This window comes from Botryllus schlosseri, chromosome 3 (assembly GCF_051294905.1).
Source record: "Botryllus schlosseri isolate E-star chromosome 3, Bs_hap1, whole genome shotgun sequence".
Classification (NCBI taxonomy): Eukaryota; Metazoa; Chordata; class Ascidiacea; order Stolidobranchia; family Styelidae; genus Botryllus; species Botryllus schlosseri.
This window is the reverse complement of record NC_137238.1, coordinates 36,205,613-36,221,556: the sequence shown is the minus strand read 5'-3', so window position 1 is coordinate 36,221,556 and position 15,944 is coordinate 36,205,613. Positions and strand designations below refer to the sequence as shown.

Genomic DNA, 15,944 nt, shown 5'->3' with positions numbered 1-15,944 from the left:
CGGAATCAGAGCGACAATAGCTTTCGATTAAGATCAATAGTATTCAATTTGAGCGCTGGGGTCGCCAGCTAGAGGGCTACCAATTACGCTGCTTCAAGCTGGCTCAGTAGTAGAGCTCTCTTGGTATTCAAGTGTGAAGACTTGAGTTGCGTATCTGTCCTTAGGTTAGTAATATATAGTTTACCACCCCTGCTTTACAGCCTTTTTACGGTAACGGTCACGCCTGCGCTAACTTGTGTCAGGAAATATAAACAAAATGCGGTAGTGAACTAAATTGGCGTATGCCCACGTCAAAGTGTAATCCTTGTTTTGAAATTTCCGCCAAACGCACCTCATCTGGAATGCGGAAATGAGATATACTGACTTCACCGTGTCCAGCCTCCAGCGACAACAACACTCAGTAAAGACTCCTTTTAAAGCCTCAAGCTTTAGAGGCTAGGTAGACTCATACAGCTGTCCCGTGGTAAACAGGAAACATGCGGGCAATAATAGGCAGTCCGCGAGATACGATTTAATATCACCGTAAGCGCGTCGTGTATATGAAATTCCATCTAATGATACTAACGCAGTTACAAGCATATACAACGCACACCTGTCCCGTAAGTTAATCAGAGTCGGTCAAAATAGCGACTCCTGGCAGGCCTACTCAAGTAGAAGTATCATCGTAAATTTCAGCTCAAGTACAAGATGTAGCGATTTAGGCCGGGTTTGCTTGGCTCGTTTCGCACTATACAGTTCTCCTGTAGCCTTCACAGGAAAGCCAGATGTTAGATTAGAATGGAAATGAGTGCATAGAAACGCTTCACAAATTAGATTAGAATTAGTTTACTGTCATGTCGCTCTAATTATAGTCCATTTATACAACTAGGATTACGTACACGTCCGAGTCCGCCTGCTTCTTCGCTCGTATATTGGCACAAACAAACGATGTCAACATCTGTACGTATCTGTGTGTGTGTATCTATATCTATCTGAAGAGCATTTTGGAGGTACAGAACTTCAATATACAATTCAATAACCCGAACATTATCGGCTGGCACTCTTCAGGAGTCATCGTCAGCAACTAGTAGATAATTGGAAATAACATCATATATCAACAACGCCAACGCCAACCAAGTCTGTGCAAACAAAAGGAGTTCGTGTACCATCTAAAATAGTTCATTGAGCTATTCGCCCGATTATTCGAAATTTCATGCTGGTGACGTCATATTTTGTGACACGATTGTTGATTACAACGTTCTTTCCAATTCACTACTAGTTGCTGACGAGTGTCAACAGAAAATATTCGGGTTTATTTCAATACGAATTTACCATTCAACTGTATATCTATCTGTATCTGCTGTACTTCGCGTGATCGAAAAGCCGTGTCGCGAGATGAGCGAGTCAATAAAATTATATTACAGACTCTCGGAATCCCTCTGATCGTGCCGACTGTTTCGTTTCAAATTCCCGCAAAATCGACCCTTCAGAATCACACGCTATTTCGAATGGCCCGCTTCACAGCGCGTAATACATTATTAGGAAGATCTGATTGGCTCTTCAAGAGCTTACACTGAGACTTGTAAATGTAAATGGCTTGTGAAATGTCTCTATGATCTCATTGTAATTCTAATCTAATTTCTGCTTCTCCTGCTTCTAATTAGGAATGTAATTAAATTTCAAAATTTTCGCGAATTCATTAATTCTAATTCTAATCTAATTCTAACACCGGCTATATTTCAATGTAAAAATATCATTCAAATTCAATTGTATATTGAAGTTCTGCACCTCCAAGAAGTTCTTTCAACACTGATATACCGCAAAATTTTCCCCAGAGCATAAATCTCCAATCAGACGCTTGTTTATTTTGACTCGGATTCGCGCTGACATCATTTTCCCACGGGATAGTCTCAAAACACTGGCGGTAGATAGTTACACATTCCGTCAAACACCGACTAAAACCAGTACCATAATATAAACACAGTCTCGAGTCTGCCAAAAGCGTATGCGTCGATCAAATGCGATATCCTATTAACGCCGATGTCGGACTTTGCGAAGTGAAATAAGAAAAACATAAACAGACATAGATAGTCCATCCAAACACTACGTCTTTTACTACACAAAATTTTGGCGTTAATGAGCAAGTATCATAATTCAAGCGAATACAAAACAAATCTACTAGTTGCTGACGATTACCCCTGACGAGTGTTAGCCGAAACTACTCTGGTTGATTTCAATATGAATATACTATTCAGTTGTATATCGAAGTTTCATACCTCAAACAATCACTTCCAACCAACCTAGTAATATCCCAGAAATTAAGCCCGTTTCAGATCCCAGATAAGCGTTCAAGTTATCGACATCTGTTCGCCTCGACTATATATTCGATTTGTTAGGTCAGTGACGTCATATTTGGTGATGCGGCTTTTGATACGCAATGTTCTTAACAATATATATTCTTAACTCTTTCCGTGCTCTAATGCTCTAATGCTTAGTCATTCTAAATTTCTAATACCAAAATAATTTGGAAGAAACCCAGTAGCTGTAATTCTAATTCTAATATAATTTAGAAATTCTGAAAATTTTATAGTTGTTCAACCCTGTCTAGAATAGTTGCAGTCGTAATCCAAGCTGCAATCACCACAAAACCCGAGATATCGTACCACAAACCCTCCGATTTTAACGACATCACGTAGCTAGAGCTGAATCCACCAAAATCCCGCAAAGCAGTGATTAAGTCGCGCGTAAATTCGAGAAGATGCATTCTCCATACCGCAAATGAACAGAAATTTACGGTTATTTACGGAAAGCGATTCTTCTTAAACTGTTATTTGCGTAACATTCGTGTAACAAACATAATAGAATAGACGGAATCAATCCACAGGAATTTCAAGGCATTCTGACATTAGATTTACGACCGCTAACGCTTTAATGCTAAATATAAATGAACCTCCGAACCCACCAACGCAAACATGCGGGGCTACAAAAATTACGAATACAAATGCCATCTGAGGCGCCCGGCGTTTTATTACGGTGCGCGCGTATGAACTGCATCGCAGCAACAAATCTTTTTGGATATTGCACGAGTTTGTCGACTCGCTCCGCGTAGCAAAGACGCGCAACGTTGCGGTAAAGTATTTTCGTGCTATCGAGGGCTGGGAACTCGGCGGGCTGCGCGTTTATTTCCGACTACAGTGCCGGTATTTCTATAACGCGCCTGTCCCCTGGTATCATATTTATAAGTTATCGATTGTGGAAAGCTGATTTTGATTACGGCTGGTCAGTGGTCATTGAGTATCAATCATTATGACGTCATATCGGAATAAACGTCGTGGAAATTCGAAATATGCGTCTTCTATGCAACCACAAGAATATAAAGCCAGTTCTATATCGCATTAGCAGTAATTTAGTATTTTTTCGACTACATCTATTTCATCGCATTTTTCTACATGTTTTATATACTGCGATACAGCCGATCGAGGTTTCAAGGCTTTCACAGTGTAAAATAATATCGAAGTTATAATTTTTGTCGATCAATTGATTGTTTTTATTTTGATTGTTCGGTTTCTTTTGAAAAAAACTGCGAATTCGCAGTTTGCTAGACTTTAACATACCACCGAATGTTGCTAAATTGTACAGTCGAAATTCAAAGAATTTTGCTTGAAAACTCATCCTAGCTTTGACAAAGCAAGTCGCGGGTCACTCTTGAACTAGGGTTGCATTTGAAACAAAAATAAATTTAAAACAAACCTGTTTAAAACAAGGCCCTTATTGTTTTTCAAAAGACATGGCGTAACGAATATTCAATTGTGACGTTACTGTGTATTGACATTGGCAATTGAAAATATAGGGTAAATACATCTCCTTTCACGCTATATCAACGTACTACAGCTGTTGAACTGACTATTTGCAGGGTTCCAACCGTCCCATATCGTATACGTCGGCTATATCGAGTGGTAATCGTCCGTAGGCTCATGCAAAATGTTTTTGGAAAGTATTTACACAATTATGGCATAATTATACAACTTGCAAAAAACACAATCTTTCTTAAAAGGCCTTTGTTTAAAACACTGTTTTAAACAATCATTTGTTATAAATGCAACCCTATCTTGAACAGAGTGGCGCGACACACGCGGCATTGCGCCGTACGCCAAGTCCAAAGTAGACCGCGAATTCTATATTAAGACCCGACGTAGAAAAATACTTTGAATATTTCCACATCAATATAAAATTCTGTAGCATTTCTGTGTTTAATGCAATTCAGAAATAAAATCGCAGTATATTCGGCGTGCCGTAGATTCGCAGAGCTAAAATTCAGACCGTGGCGTTATATAACGGCCTATCCAAAGCCAATCATCGTCATCAAATCGGGATTTGTCCATGTCCAATAACACGCAGTTACAACATATCACTGTTTAATAGGCCTGGACAAAATCGAGTACCTGAGTGATTCGATTCTGAATCACGTAATATGCTTCGAGTCGAGTCGAGTAATCGAGTATCACTCATTATGACGTCATAGCGGAACATGTTATGTTAAAGTTCAAATATTTACCATTTATGCGACCACAAAGAATATAATGCCTGTTATCCGTCATATTAAAGATACTTTGGTATTTTTTCGACCATACCGATTTTATTGGACTTGGTGACAATGTTATGGGAAATGGGACGATCATGACTTCGAAAATGTGCTAGTTCCAGTAACGTTCGTAGCTTTGTACTAAATGTTTCGTACGCTACGATAAGGCCAATCAAGGTTTCAAGGCTTCAACAGTGAAATTACTGTCGAAACTATAATTCTCGTTGAAAAATTAACTTCCAGTGCCGAGGAGCGTAAAATTTCAATACTATAAAAATCGTCTTTTACTACTCGACTCGAATCATTACAATTAACTCGATTCAGATTCGAGTACTCGTATCATTGTGCTCAGCCCTACTGTTTAATAGCATCCGATCGCATTTCCAACTGAGGACTAAACCGACCTCAAATGCTCTTCCGATGAACTATCGCCCACGCATCACGAAGGCACAGCTGTTGATTTCACAATTTTCCAATTCGTCTCAGCGACAATATTCTATTCGTAAGCCTCTTAAGAGAAAATGTCCAAAACGCGATTAATCACGCGTCGTCGCTAAGTTCATTTCGAGTCACAGGCGGGTAATTCGAAAGACAGCTTCACGCAAATCTTGATCTTCAAAGAGACCGACGCACATCAATCATACACCGTCGCGCACACAAGATATAAACAAATTGAACACGCAAAGTTGAATATACAAACCAGTAATTACGCAGAAAGCCTATCGTTACGATAGAGGCATTACTAATGCCGATTCCGGAGCTCTTAATCACAATACTGCATAGGGTTATAACAGGATTTAGGAATTCATCAATATAGCCCTTAGTTTTGATCCTTAGGATAGGACGCAAACTTCGAAAACTCGATTCAATTTTCAAGTTTTCGCGAATTCAGTAATTTCAATTCTAATCTAATCTGGAAAAACTGAATAGCTGCAACTATCATTGTAACGGTACAGGACGAAGCTAATGTAGTCTCGCACCGGGTCACCGTGCGTTGATACTCAAGTAAAATCCATCTTCAAACACAGCGGACGTAAATCACGACCCGACAAGCTTTACCGAAGACGGATTTCGAGTCGCCAGTGACGTAACACTGCCCCGAAAGATATGTAACGAAGCAGCCCGTGGCATTTCACGGAGTGGGAAACAAAATTTGTCGGAAATTTACTTTAAGTTTAAAAAGCGAACCGCAGTACCGCCCTTAGTGAAGAAATAGTATTCACGATTCTAATTTTTACAAAGTTCATAAAAATCGAACATCGAACAGGCGAAAATTCAGTGCCTCGGCAAGACATACGGAAAAACGTGTACTTCGACACATTAAGCTTAAAACTGGAGTCATAAAGTCAGATGATCACGTAGATTAAAGTATGGAAATGGATAAACTATATACTCTAATTCTAATCTAATATGCAGAAAACTGTGCACTGTGCAGTGTTACAGCGATAAGTCTAATCTAATAAAGCTGAACATTTTATAAATGTCCAAATCTGCATATATAGGCCCACAACGCTGTATCTAAGCGAGCAATGAAGATGTGAGTTTATTAGTATATCACAAGTATTTAAGAGTCAGAGTCCTGTAATACGCCAAAAACATAGCTTAGAACGCGCTGCCAAAACCGCTAAAGTACCGAAACACTCTGAAATCGCTTAGCGCGTCTAAAGAAAGAATGTCGCTGCCTAGCCTCTGCGAGCTACCTCTCAATATTTCCACCGGATGCGCTGCGCCGACTCTCTGCGGATAACCGTGATTATGACTTAATAATACTCTTGAAAGCGTGTCATTATTTCGCGCGCGGCATGAATTTTTGGATTTATTTCCAGCAAAAACACCTTCCGACCGCGCGACACAGCTGGCGTGGAATATCGACCGGGCATTTTTTGAGGATTAAGAAAATACCGCGACCGTACCGCGAAAAGTGACTAAAACAGGACATAATGCTGCGTTCGGGCACGTTGCAAAATGCTTGCATGCAGACTAGGGCTAGTGGAAAATTGCCAGCTGTTCCAGATTACGTTAGAATTAGAATGATAGCTACACAATATTTTCCAAATTGGATCAGAATTGGAATTGTGGCTTCACACTGCACAGCTTTTTCCAAAATAGACTACAATTAGAATTGGAGCTACAGTGTATTTTCTCTAATTAGATAACAATTAGAACTATAACAAGCCATTTGTGGTATAGAACTTCAGAATAACGCGAATACCAATATAAAGTTATTGTTTCGCGTAATTAGAATTACGGCGATCATTTCTTTTCGAATTATATTATAGCTGTAATTATAGCTACACAACTTTTTGCAAATTAGCCTAGATTTCGATATACAGCTACACAGCTTTTTCCGAATTATGGAATTAGAATTAGTATTTCCCAAATTAGATTATAATTGGAATTATTGCGTTTTTGTTTTCGAATTGGATTATAATTATAATGATAGCTACACTGCTACACAGCTATTTCCAAATTAGCCTAGGATCAGAATTTGAGCTACACGGTGTTTTTTTTTCAAGTAGGATTAGGATTAGAATAACAGCGCCACATTTTTCACCAAATTAGATTTGAACTAGAATTAGAAATACAGTTCTTCTCCAAATTAGAGCAGAATTACAATTATAGCTACACAGTTACCTCAAATTACATCATAATGACAATCACTGAATTGACCAAAACTTCGAAATTGAAGTATAATACGGATTAGAAAGAAATATAGCAAAAATCTCTCTCTCATAAGCACGAGAATGGCAAATGTCTTCACGCCACGCTTGCTGCGTTTCGCACTACACAGTTTTCTTCTAGCATTTTCAGAAAAACCAGAAATTAGATAACAATAAAAATGAGTGCATGGAAACATTTCACAAAATAGATTAGAATTAAATTACCGGTATTTCGCTCTAATTAGTACAATTAAGCAACTAGAATTATCTAGTTGTCAAGTCTGGCCCGCCACACTACAGAACTACCAGCTGCATTTGAAATCCAAACATATTGAATAATACATCCGACCCATTAAGCCAGCCACACGCCCACTGGGTCGTCTTTTATTAATTCATGGCCGCTTTTACGGAACAACAACGACAAATTAACCCTCTAAATCACCAGTTGTAAACAAAATTCAAGTCGCCACGCGCGAGCGCCAACCATTACAAGGGTTAACATTTTGTTTTAGCTCTTCAAAGCGACTTTGGAAGTTTAGGCGGGAAGGTATCGCTTCGCGGTATTGTGACACACAATACTCGTCACAATTGGCGTTATTAATCATCGCTAAGCGTTTGAACACAATTCGACGAAATCCGAACATGTTTGGACAACAAAAGATGGACGATAATTGACATCGACACTCCACGTTATATCAAGCTAATATGTTTGATAGTTTCCACGCTGTGGTAGCTATTATGAGTTATGATAAGGGCAGACTATAACTGAACTAATGGCCTTTACAAATCCGCGACTGACTAACTAACTAAACACACACCTAACTAATACCTGATAATACGAATTTCTGATTTGCCAAATGTGCTAGTAACTAATGGAGACTCGGCATTTCAAAACGAATAGGGTTTCGTGTTTGAAATGGGAGGGTATCAACCCTCAAAACCCACCCCTGGCTACGCCACTGTTAGTAATGATGACTGTGAGATAACAACGGCTGCAAGAGCATCACACAACAGAACACCGGCATCAAGATTCACGCCGAACGATGACAACTTTTTTTTAAATATGCAACTAGAAATAGACCTAGAACTGCTCAAATAACCAATAGTTAGTTGACCGTAAACTAACTAAATATTTTTTACTTCTAATTGTTGATATTATCGGCGAACCAATAATAGTTCATAGTTCAAACCTATTCTCATAGGTTTTAACACAATATAATCTAATTTCGATGAAAACAATTCACGTTCAGATGCAGACACAGTAAATCCCTCTCCATCATAAGCAATCAACTCAACTCGCGATACAACACGATATTCTCAAACACGGGACACCTTTTAACACATACGTGATGTAACAGTTTGTTAGCAGCCCACTAACGGCCATAATACCAACAGCGTAATACTAAACACTTAGCAAAGAGTCGCATAAATCAGCTAGAGGTTACGGCCACGAGTGGAAGCGACTGGACAACTAGGAAAATTTCAACTTTCTAAAATTAGATTAGAATTAGAATTATAGCTAGAAGGTTTTTTCCAAATGTGGATTAAAAGAAGAATTATAGCTGCATAGTGTTTTCCAAATTAGATTAGAGTCAGAATTGTAGCTTCATAGCTTTTTAACAAATCAGAATAGAGTTATAATCATGGATACACATTTTCCAAATTAGACTAGAATTAGAGTACCCACATTTTTTTCCATATCAGATTGCAATTAGAACTATAGCGCCACAGCTTTTAACAAATTGGACTAGAATTAGAATTAGAATAGAATTAAAATGAGAATAGAAACATTTCACGAAGTAGATTATAATTAGATTACCGACATTTCGGCCTGATTAATCTAATTACATACCTAGAAGTCCAAGCCTGCTAGAAATCTGTCAAATCGACTACAACCAGAACATTAATTTACGATCATACAAGGATAGAACATGACTCATTCGACGAATGCTCACAGCCATTGTTACGACACCAAACGGATGACGTAATTACCCTAACAGTACAGCAAAGGTCCTTATCGCCGTGCTCCGCCAAACCATAATAACACCGGAGATAACGCAAAGGGGGCAATTTATCATTGATTCATCAAACAGTAAGAACCGATTTTAGATTAGCCTGTATTTTTCTAAACGCAGAAATACAGGGCCGAGCAATCGAGCATTTAATACCGCCAGGTCAAATCACAAGCAGATTTTGCTGATGGAGTAGTATATTCAATTCCATATTAATTTCTGCGCCTCCAAGAAGCTTTTCAGATTCTACTGAATGAATATTATATTACCAGGCCACGATATGGCATATCAACTTCGCCTAGCCACGCATGCCACTTCATTTTCATGACTTGCTTTTTTATGTAATTTTCTATTACATTCCATATACAAGTTTTAGGCCAAGGTGGGTGTCATATCTTCATATCTTTTCATTGTTCACTTGCTTGGTTTTTGCAATGATCAAATCGTTAATTAACAGGACTATAGACCTTGTTGAAGGTACAGAACTCCAATACACAATTGAATCATATATTCGTATTGAAATGATCCCGACTATTTTTGGCCGACAGTCGGCAGGGGAAATCGTCAGCAACTAGCAGAGATAAGAACAAACATTGTAGATTCACATCATCATCAATATCATTGTATTAATTGAACTGTTACTATTTCCCTAGACGAAAAATCAGCTGACAAGTCACAGGTAACTAACGTATTGCGATGCTAATAGATTGCTGATCACAAATTACGTAATGATACCACAAATCAAATGCGTCCCGCCTTAAATCAACCACATACATATGCTGTACTGGGTTTGCGCTATGCTGACTTATATCTCAAGGCTTCTATTGAAGAAGGTAGTCAACTGTAGCCTAACTCTGCTACTTTTCAAGCCTGCCGTACATCACGAGCTCAGGTAGATAATGCGTGCGAGATAGCAGAGCACAACTGACGTCCAAGCCTGTGCCTTTTCTGTGAAGCCAAGTGCGACCGAGTCCGGCCAAGCGTGCGGTATATAGACAAAAGCTTTGCTAGAGCGCAAAACTAACATCCGATCTCGGCGATGTATGATCGTTGGTGCGGAAAATCGCTGCCGAAATCTCGGCGGAGTCACGACTAGCTACCCGACACTTGTACAACTGCGCGCTATCTGCTTGATGCTTAGTGCCTCCACCTCCACGCTTCGGCTGCGCGGGAAAAGTGTGATTCACGCGCGACAGCCACCGCTGTATTTAGTCGAGGGTGCTGAAAAAGGCTGCGTAAGGAATACCTATACAGAGATGTGGTTATCATGTTACATTCAAGTGTATTGTTGCACAAATTACTTCATTAAGGACACTATATATTCACAGCTTCGATATACAACCCGAATATTTTCGGGTGATACTCGTCATGGGTAATCGTTCGTAACTGGTAGAGAATTGAAAAGAACATGGTATTTGGTAGTACGATTTTTGATGTACAAAGTTATTTGGAAATCTCGACTAGTAGCTGACGATAACCCCTGACGAGTCCTAACCCAAAATGATACTGGCTAAGCAAAGTAAGGAATAGAATAAGATTCCTGGATAAATAACCGAGACAGTAATCAAAACGTGACAGAAGTGGGATTCGAACCCACGCCTCCAGGGGAGACTGCGACCTGAACGCAGCGCCTTAGACCGCTCGGCCATTCTGCCTACGAGAGGAGCTCCCACAACAATCATACACATATCAGAAAACACATCTAACCATCCAACAACTTACGGGTTTTGGCGATTCATCAGTACAACACATATGCGTTGTCATACGGTAACCAGTATCGGAGAACTAGGTAATTCTAGTTGTCTATCTAACCTAATTATAGCGAAATGCCGGTGATCTAATTCTAATCTAATTTGTCTAATGTTTATATGCTCTAATTCTAATCTAATTCTTGCAGGCGAATTTAGTAATTCGAATTCGAATTTGGAAAAAGATGTGTAACTATAACTCTCTATCTAATCCATTTTGGAAAAGATGGAAATTTTCTAGTTTTCCAACTGTGGGCCAGAGCAATGCGTTTTCTCACGGATATCGCAAGGTTTGATTGACGCCGCGGGTCACACGTAGGCATACGGCATTCGAAACTATCTCAACCGAGACCGCGGAAATGGATTTTCACTGCGATCGGGTGTTCGAGTGCGTGGCGTTTTCTGTAAATTAAATTCGTCGTGGAGACCTGCGACCTCATTACGAGCTGGGATACGAAACTATTGTCAAGTGTCACCGTAGACACTATCAAGAACTATACTTACTTTCGATACCAAACAGCAGGGTTATAACGACCCGTGTCGCATTATATCGGTGACTCGACTTGACTTGAGTCGATCTGTGTATTGAATCGACTTGTAATCGAGTCATTGCGCATGACTCGGACCAAGTTATATGACTCGAGACTGGGCTACCAAGACACATTTCATTGTAATTCCGAAGAACGCACTACTGGTATTTCATCTATCAGTACTGGTAGGCTACTTGAAAATGCGACCAGAAACCGTTAAAAGTGAGGAAAATTAGTATATTATGAATGCCAAGCTTTCGATATCATCAAACAGAGTTGTAAATAGTGGGTTGTACAAGACTTTAACGCGAAACTGAACACGTGAACAGCGAACGCAATGACTTGGCCTCGGACTAGAGTCGTATCACTATGACTCGGACTCGACCCTCTGCTCAACGACTTGGGCCGGACTTGACTCGGTGGTGAATTGAAAATGGCTCGACTTGACTTAAGTCAAAACTATAAAAGTGACATTGACTTGCGACTCGGAACCTTGTGGCTTGGTTACAACACTGCAAAACAAGCAGACTTGGTTAGTAGCCTAACGAAGCACTTGTCCGCTTTCCGATTACTCAATAGAGTTCGCGTACTTAATTCTGCACCAATTGTAATGATTCGAGTAGTAGAGTGAGATGGTTGTTGCGAGTACTGAAATTACACGCTGTTTGCCACTACGAGTTGATTTATTAGCGAAAATTATAGTTTCAATACTATTTTCCACTGTGGAACCCCGATTTGTTGTATCGCATCATACGAAACATGCAGTACAAAGCACGCTACTGGTAATGACATATCTGCGAAGTCGTGACCGACCCATGCACAGCATTCTCACAGAGTGCAACGAAACAGGCATGGTTGAAAAATACCAAATTATCTTTATTGCGATGTAGACTGGCGTTCTATCCTTGTGGTAGTCTACTAGGTACGTATTTGAACTTTATACTGCTTCCGTACTGTTATGAAGTCATAATATGATACTCAGTACCGGTAGTCGATTTTGCCAAGCCTTATGCAGAGTGAGAGAGTGAGATACAAAGCAGATTAGATATCTCTGATTTAACTGTAGCTTGCTCAGGCCTGGTGAAGAAGACCTTGCAGTTGAGCATCACAAAATCCCTATTACATACATACAAAGCAGACTAATACAAAGATCTAAACTTTTTGCCGAGTGCTGGGCTACATTACACGGACCACATGAGCACATAGGTGTTGATGATGTAAATCTCAGGCTCGCTCAGGCCTGGTACACAAGACCTTAACAGTCAAGCATCATAAATCCCCTTTTACATACATACATAGCCCACATACAAAGCAGATTAATCCAGAGATCTAAACTTTTCCCGAGTGCCACCACACTACATGGACCACATCGTAGGTGTTGATGATATAAATCTCAAGTTACACGGCGCCTTTCATCATGTAAGGCGCGTTTGTTTACATTCACGGCCGGTGTTGGCAGTCTTACACGCCCTCATCCCCAGGAAAACATAATCCCGTACAACAACAAGCAAATCCCTTCCACGAATAGCACGAAAAAGCTTTTCTGATCTCATGAAATTTTAAAATACCGTACAGTGTATACACAGATACACGGAAGATTCGCTGCGGTATATTTGTCAACGAGGTTTATGAATGTATATAATATATTCACGCACCGGATGTAGATATTCTATTCTCCTTCCTCGGCAAGGTTACCAAATTCGTTAGCCTGATTTAATCATAAGCTGGAACGAAATAATGCAGGGTTAGGCCGACCTAGTTCCACAATTAGGGAAATTCAATGAATAGGACACAATGAAATCAGCTGGAGGCCTTTCAATCTAGTGTGACCACACATGCTTCAAAAGCTGTGCAAACTCTATTTCAGGTTACATAACTATACAGTATACATAGAAGAGTTGTACAATTGGATAATAAGGCTAATTAGCGCGAAATGGCCGTAATCAAATTTTAATCTGCTTTGTGTAATGTTTCTTAGATTTAACTCGAATTCAAATCTATTTGCTGGAATGTTTCTCTGTTTCTCTGTGCCGCTATAATTCTAGTTGTAATCTAATTTGGAAGGGACTGTGTAGCTATAATTCTAATTCTAGTCTAATTTGTCACGTAATGACCAAGTTTTTGCGTAATTGCAATTCTAATCTAATTTCGATAAAAGTGTGCAGTTGTAATTCTAATTCTAGTCTAATTCGGCAAAAAGTGTGTAGTTATAATTCTAATTCTGGTCTAATTTGGCAAAATGCGTGTAGCTATAATTCCGATTTACATCGGACCGCCAATGACACGAAGTTCGCGCGGCATACTTTTCGACCAAATCTATTTATTAATAAGAATCCAGTGAAGCATTGGCGCGCTGCTGCAAGAAATGATTATGATTGAATATCCAAACTTCAAGGGCGACTCCTTTCTCTTGGATAGAGTGTCGACAATTCATCGCTGGCATTGAGTCGACGCTCAAGCCGATATGCGAGTAATGAATAATCGCATCAACAAAATAAACCCATTATCAATATGTTATAGATTGTAAATACACCTAAAAGCTAATGCACCACAAATGCACCGGAAAATCAAGGAAGAATGACTGAATTCATCCCGAATTGAAATAACTTATGAAACCTATACCTAAATGTTCGCCTGTACGACATGGATCAAAAAAGCCGTAAAGGAAATCTGACAGAAGTGGGATTCGAACCCACGCCTCCAGGGGAGACTGCGACCTGAACGCAGCGCCTTAGACCACTCGGCCATTCTGCCGTTACCGACAGCACAAAGGCGGCATTCTACATTATGAGGTTTCCAGTAGATCACTCTTATCATATTTGATACACTGAGAATTACTCACTGAAACCAAACACACAATCCCAGCCTGAATTTAACGCAAATGCAAAGCATTAATTGCCATCAAACTGGCGAAGCGAACGACCCGAAGAACCGCAGAGGCGCGTCTCGCCGGCTGTCCGACAGTCATCGAGCATGTCCATGTCCACATTCAAGTCAAAATACACACAATTTCTACTGAATCATTACTAGTTAGCCCTCTATTTTACCGGACCACGACCTGACATATCGATCTCGCCTTCCAACACATGCAAACTTTTTGTTATCGCCTGTACTTTTATATTATCTTCCTTTACTTTTCATTCAGTGTGCATGGCTCCTTTCTTATATCGCCTAGGCCAGGCGGCCGGGTGTCTGATATCGACGACTACTCCAAATCGTTTCGACACCTTCCTATCTTTCATTCTATCGCAAGCTTGTGGTGTATTGAAATGATGAAATTATTTGCAATAAATTGAATTGCAATTGAATTAACAGGACGCCTATGTTATTTGGCATGAATAAAAATATAATGACAGAAGTGGGATTCGAACCCACGCCTCCAGGGGAGACTGCGGCCTAAACGCAGCGCCTTAGACCGCTCGGCCATTCTGCCGGTGGCAAATGCATGTTGCAACAATCTACATCACCAGGTTTGCACTCTCGGGCGGTCCGTCAAGATTTAAACTTCAAAGAACCCTCGCTGCTTGAATGCTGAATTCAAGATGGCGATAATTCAGGGTGGCAATTTCCAACTGCAGCTAAGGCACTGATCTACATCGTTGCCTGGTGCCATTCCGAATGGACAGTTTTACGATTATAGCAAGTCAAGCTATCACACCAACGCCAAATCGTAACCATAATTGAAACGGCGTCTATCTTCTCCGAATCTGTTAATGGCAATCCTTGTTTCCGGCCGAACTCAACGCCCGAAGCGATACGAAACGGTGTGCACGATAGTTATCCAGATTTCGTCGAAAACTGACTGCAACTGAGTGCCCTCAGCGTTTGGAAACTATAATGTCAGACGATTCGATCTGTACAGCGCAACTTTGAGCAGAGTTTGCCAACTACATAATTTTAGTTGTGAATTACACAAATTAAAGCGAACTACCGGTAATCTAATTCTAATCTAATATTCGAAATGTTTCTATTTCTTGAAAATGCTACAGGAGAACTGCGTACATTGCGAAACGAGTCAAACTTGCTGTACATGTACATAGATTTGCGATTCCCATGCTTTTACGACAACGAATTCTGGTTTACGAAGTGAACTTGATTTTTGATGCATTTTTCTCTGCTTCTGAACTTAATTCAACGCGGGTTCGGCAACTCTAATTTTATTTTAATTTGAAGAAAAAAATATATGTAGCTATAATTCTAATTTTAATCTAGTTCGGAAAAGATGAGAATTTTCGATATAGTTCTCGAAATCTGCCTAGGTACAGTTGGTAACAACTTATCGATGGCAACATTGTTCATACTGGATTACTGGCTATCTGCTTACATGCATGCAGTTTATTCCAAGTATACAAATCACCAACTACAGTAATCACCACCTTGTACGCTGACACGAGCAGTAATATATGCCTTATCACCCGATTACTATAAGCCAA

At 39.9% G+C, this 15,944-nt stretch overlaps 3 non-coding genes across 3 annotated transcripts; all 3 read right to left on the bottom strand.

The window, feature by feature from the left end:
• Window positions 1-10,805: 10,805 nt before the first annotated feature.
• Window positions 10,806-10,888, bottom strand: Trnal-cag (transfer RNA leucine (anticodon CAG)). Its single transcript has one exon. It is a non-coding gene; the product is annotated as a tRNA-Leu (tRNA).
• Window positions 10,889-14,182: 3,294 nt separating this feature from the next.
• On the bottom strand, window positions 14,183-14,265 carry Trnal-cag (transfer RNA leucine (anticodon CAG)). Its single transcript has one exon. It is a non-coding gene; the product is annotated as a tRNA-Leu (tRNA).
• Window positions 14,266-14,861: 596 nt separating this feature from the next.
• On the bottom strand, window positions 14,862-14,944 carry Trnal-uag (transfer RNA leucine (anticodon UAG)). The gene has a single exon. It is a non-coding gene; the product is annotated as a tRNA-Leu (tRNA).
• Between the last annotated feature and the right edge of the window lie 1,000 nt (window positions 14,945-15,944).